Source organism: Delphinapterus leucas, chromosome 1 (assembly GCF_059928025.1).
Source record: "Delphinapterus leucas isolate spDelLeu-1000000601 "Yukka" chromosome 1, BTC_Dleu_Yukka2, whole genome shotgun sequence".
In the NCBI taxonomy this organism is placed as follows: Eukaryota; Metazoa; Chordata; class Mammalia; order Artiodactyla; family Monodontidae; genus Delphinapterus; species Delphinapterus leucas.
The window spans coordinates 37,426,752-37,432,456 of NC_143129.1; positions in this window are offsets into that span (position 1 = coordinate 37,426,752).

Consider the following 5,705-nt stretch of genomic DNA (forward strand, 5'->3'; position numbering starts at 1 on the left):
AACTGATGGTTGCAAGGCAAATTTTATTATGCTACAGTTGCAGATTATATAGACTAGAAATCAGAAGGTTGCCAGATGGTGGTTTACATTATCTACAGACTGTCTCGGCTCAAGGTTAAATTCCCTGGGAGAAAACCCATAAAACCAGAAGCATCAAAAATAACCTGCATGTGCAGGGGGCAGACAGCTTTGCTTGTCTCATTTTACATTCTTTCTGATTTCTGGGCCCTGGTGATTTATCTCCCATGGAATGGAACAAGGAGCGGAACAAGTAGGGACAGTCCCTTCGAGCAGCGGCCGCATGCCTGGCATGTCCTTACCTGCTCTCAAGGCTGACTGCTTCCCAAACGTATGTTGCCTTGTTTAAGCCTCGAGCCCTCGATCCTTTGTTGAAATACAATAATTTCATTCCTATGGTTTTCAATACCAAAAACTCAACCTCCAGGAGGGCTAAAGTCTAATTTGTACTCCAAAGCAAGTAGCAGTGCAGTTCACTACTACTGAGGGTGAATCCATAAAGACTTCAAGACCATGTCCAGAAGACAAGTTATTACATATAATACCCTAGAAGGTCTGAAACATAATTATCATATACATAGCTGGTCCTTCAGAGCTTTTTACCTATAACATGTTTTTTGATGAAAGTTATTTAATGTACTGGAGATAACTGTGACTTACTGATCAAATATTTGAATACTTATACTTACCTGGGATTTCATTTCTGCTGAAAGAAAAAGGAAGAACAGGACTCACTAAAAAAAAAAACAAACTTTAGCAATGAAAGTAAAAATCTTAACACACACTATCACTTTTGGAAGCAGCATAGAGGGGCAGTCAACGGTAAAACACTGGTGAAATAGGTCAAAACTCTGGGCCAAAAATCCATTATTATTATCATCAGTGACAGTACCACAACTGTGCCCTTCAGAATTAATAATCGCTCCTAAGAAACTTCATTTGGCATCAGAAGATGTGTTTAAGAGAAACACTCTGGGAGGTTTTGAATCAGACTTGGTTTTTTGTTCGCCAAGTTACAGGAGAATTTTTAAAGTGGGGGGAAGGGAAGAAGGAAACGGACCAGGAAAAGAATTTAAGCCATCATCTATAAACCAACAAAGCACTGATAGTTCCAAACATTATGTCACAAACTAAAATGACTGATGTAGGCTCAAGTGGTTTATAAAACCTATAAAAAGACTACACCAGCAAAGTCCCCATTTATCTGTAGAGTTCAGAAACTAAAACAAGGAATATTTTAGCTTAAAACCTTATCTCAAGAGAATCATATACACTTCACATGAATAAAAATACCTGAAACCAAACATTTTTAAAAGCTCCAATACCCAAAATATAAAGAAAAATATTAATCCAGAAGACTCAATCAATCCATGATAGTCACAAAATGGCTGGGCAATCTCTATCTCCCTTCCACACTAACCATCCATCCCATGGAAGACCAAGGGAGATCAGACCTTCCAGACTTACCTTCCAGACCTTCCAGACACCTGGATGCTGCAAAATTCTATGGAGACTCCTTGTGGAACAGCAGTTTCCCATCTCTTGTGTCTCTCCCTATCACGATCATGATCATGCAGGAAGCAAGTCTGGCTGTGCTATTTCTTATCATTGTCTGTCACCCATCTGCAACATGGTATTGTACGGATAAGGAAAAAGTAGTTGCCTTTCCCCCAGAAGGTTGAGGCTCAGGTACAGGGTAATTCTCCTGTGCACACAGTCATTATTTAGGCCGATTCAGTGACTTCAACAGGCTTAATCATGTGATCAGGTTTGTTGCCAGCTGCGTAATGCTCCCACATCTGTAGATAGAGCCGCTCTAGGTCCATTGTGTATTGTTTGGTGTTGAACAGAGGGCTAGATGTTCTCTGCTTCCAGACTTTGCCACGAATTTTCTTCAGGTATTCTAGATCAGTTCCCAGTTTCACAGCTATGTCTTCATATTCTTGACTATTTTTAGCAATAAGCTCAAGACAGCCTAAACAAGTGAGCTGGGAAGCTGCAACTCGGGAAGCAAGAGTCTCTCCTGGCATAGTCACCATGGGTGTCCCTGACCAAAGGACATCCATCCCTGTGGTGTGTCCATTACAGAGTGGAGTGTCCAAGCAGACATCAGCCAGCTGGCCTCTCCGAACATGTTCCTCTTTAGGAGCAACAGGTGAAAAAATGATACGGTTCTGGGGAAGGCCCATATTTTGTGCGTACTGTTGAATATTAGGTTCTCCCACTGCTGGAAAACGCAACAGCCACAGTACACTATTGGGAACACGCTTCAGAATATTTGCCCACATCTGCAAAGTAGATGGGTCAATTTTATATAACTGATTGAAGTTACAGTACACAATGGCATCTTCCGGTAACCCGTACTGAGAACGTGTGGTTACAATAATGGTACGGGGAACCTCCTCTCCAGTGGCAGCCTTAATGTTGATCTGGGTAGTTGCCAGTCCATTGCTAAGACTGAATCCATTAATTGTTATCTGAATTTGTCCTCTGTTAATCATTTCAATAACTGCCTCTGCAGTAGTATTCATAGGAATGACAGGCATATTAAGAGCTGTATTACTGCTGTCTGCGGTGTCTCCTCCATCAGGACATTTCATCTTGACAATTTGCACATCTGGGAGACTATCAAGAAATGCTTTGAGGTCGATGCCATTCAGTACAATCCGATTGTCATAAATGTGCCCATTGGACTTAAAATCGATGACTGCTTTCTTCTTCAGGTGAGGGAACATATTAGCATGATCACCAATAAAGAAAGTATGGGGCATATAAGCCAGTTTCTCAGAATACTGCTCAGCAACTTCAGCAGGTGAAGTTTCCTGATCAGTGATGATATAATCCATGAAAAGCACGCCACTGGTCCCAGGGTAGCCCAGCCACATTGCCTGAATAGGAGCTGGCCTGAGAGCAAAGAGTTCATTTCGAGCACCCCTGGTATAACCATTCATATTTACAAGGATGTGTATACCATCTTGATGGATGCGATCAGCTGCTTTCCCATTGCATGGAATCTGAGAAAGATCAATGAAATGATGGGCTTCTGCCATCACCTTCGCTCGGAAGTTTGTGCCATCATCTGGGCTCAGGGCATAACAGAATACCTCAAATTTATCAGGATTGTGCGTGCCTGGAATAGACTGCATAAGATGAGAAGTAGGATGATTCCCAAAGTCAGAACTCACGTATCCTACACGCAGTCGACCATCACTGAGCTTCAAGTCTTTTGGATGTTCGTACGGTGGTTTATGAAGGACACTGATCTCATCCAAGCAGAGGTTCCCATGGCTCTCAGCAATAGCCTTCCTGAAGCCATGAGAAAGAGGATAGAGCATACTATGATGAGGCTGCACAGAAGGCAACCTATTCTTCTCCAGCTGGTCAGCCACAATGCTGACCAACTTCTTCATTCGCTCATCATAGTCTGTCCAATCACAGACAATCTGCAGGCAATGAGCCAAATCACAATAAGCGTCAGGAAAGTCAGGTTCAAGCTTCAGAGCAGTGCGATAAGAAGCAATTGCTTCTGGAATATTCCCTGAATACTTGTGAATGGAAGCCAGATTGCTGTGGGCATCCGCAAGTGCAGGGTTAATCTGAATGGCACGAGTATAACACTGCAAGGCTCCCTGAACATCCTGCATCTCCTTTAGAGTGTTTCCCATGTTACAGTAGGCATCAGCAAAGGTAGGACTGATTCGAACAGCCTCCTTATAATGCATCAGAGCTTCCTGCAGTTTTCCCTGCTGCTCCAATACACTTGCTAAATTTGAATGGGCAACAGCAAACTCTGGGAAGACTTCTAATGCTTTACGATACAAGCGAACTGCCTCTTCAATGTTTCCCTGGTCTCCTTTGATATTGGCTAGGTTATTCAGAGAGTCTGCATGGGTGGGGCACAGCCGCAGAGCTGTATTATAACAATCTTCTGCTTCGGCAACACGGCCCTTCTCTTCCAGAGCGTTGGCTAGGTTGCAGTAAGCATCAGGGAAATGTGGTTGCAATTCAATAGCTCGCCTGTAGGTGTCTACTGCCAGATCCATCAGGCCTTGCTCATAGTATACACAAGCCAGGTTGGCACGTACCACTGCATGATTTGGGCTCAAGCTTAGGGCACAAAGGTAAGCTGCCACAGCTCTGTCAAAAATCCGTGCCTCTTTCAAGACATTTCCTAAATTGATATAAGCATCCAGAAAATTGGGGTCAAGGGTGACAGCCTTTTCAAAGTGATGAATTGCAAGCCAAATCTCCCCTTGTGCATTGAAAACACAGCCAAGATTACTCCAAGCTACTGCGAAGTTCGGTTGCGTCTCCACTGCTTTCAAATAACATGCCTTGGCTCCTTCCAAGCGACCCAGGGCTTTGAGCAGGTTCCCCAGGTCACTGCGAACACAGTACAAATCAGGATTGCACTGAAGAGCAGAGACGTAAGCTTGTACTGCCCCTTGCATGTCGCCTGCTGCTACCAAAGCGGCTGCCAGGTTAATATAACCATCGATGAAATCTGGTTTGAGATGCAATGCATGCCGGTAATGCTCCATTGCTTCCTGCAACTGCCCTCTTTCCTTGTACACATTCCCCAAATTCGAATAGGCTTCTGCCAGAAGAGGGTTCTGTTTAATTGCCAGAGTACTAAAGTGGGCAGATCTGTCCAGTCTTCGACACTGGAAGTGTAGAGATGAAAGTAATAGAAGTACTCCAGTATTGTCTGGCTCTTGTCTCCACAGCTGCATGCAGTGTCTCTCAGCTGCCTCAAAATCTCCTGCCTTATATTCTCGATGTGCCAACTCAGCTAACCCTTGGAAGGAAAGCATACATTTCGTTGGTTCTGTGCTGTCGGCCACGTTGCCCACAGAAGACGCCATCTGGAGCTTCTGGAGAGAGTGAGAAAAGGGGGTAATTGAATCCCGCTGCCGCCACTACTGGCAAGAATGTTTCTAGAGGTAGCAAATACGAGGGCAGCAGCCGTACCACTGCTTTGGCAGGCTTAAGCGGCGGCAACAGTTACAGGCACCGAACCTTAGGAACTCTGGTTGGCCATCTACCTCTCACGCTCTTGAAATCTTAATTCTCAACCCTGCCCTCTTCCACCATTTTTCTCCTAATCAGGGAATAAAAATTACCTATACACTTGCCTTAGAAGAAATCAAAAGTCAGTAGTCCAAACACTTTTAAAATTTTTGTTTTCTGTCCAGTTGGAAAGGAAATACATGATTGACTTTACTTCATCATTCATGTAGTCGATGTGGAAAACATTAGGGCCGTGTATTTCAATACAGTAAGATCAGAAAATTTTAAATTGGCCTTCCCAAACCACTAGTAAGTAACCAACGTTGTATATAATGCTAAAATCTTAGAGACTGAGTTTGATATTTTAAAAGTTCTGAAAGGATTAGCTAATTTCTCCTCATCATATTTCTCATGCCTCAAACCTGAGTATTACTTTTTTAAAAATAAATCTATCTTTATTTATTTTTATTTTGGCTGCGTTGGGTCTTCAATGCTGCGTGCAGACTTTCTCTAGTTGCGGTGAGCGGGGGCTACTCTTTGTTGCGGTGCCCGGGCTTCTCATCACAGCAGCTTCTATTGTTGTTCCACAATTCTATGGGTTCCTTTTTAGGTCCTATGAAGAACCCTAGAAATTAGTTCATGGAATTATATGTTTTTGCAAAATTGTCAAAAGTGAG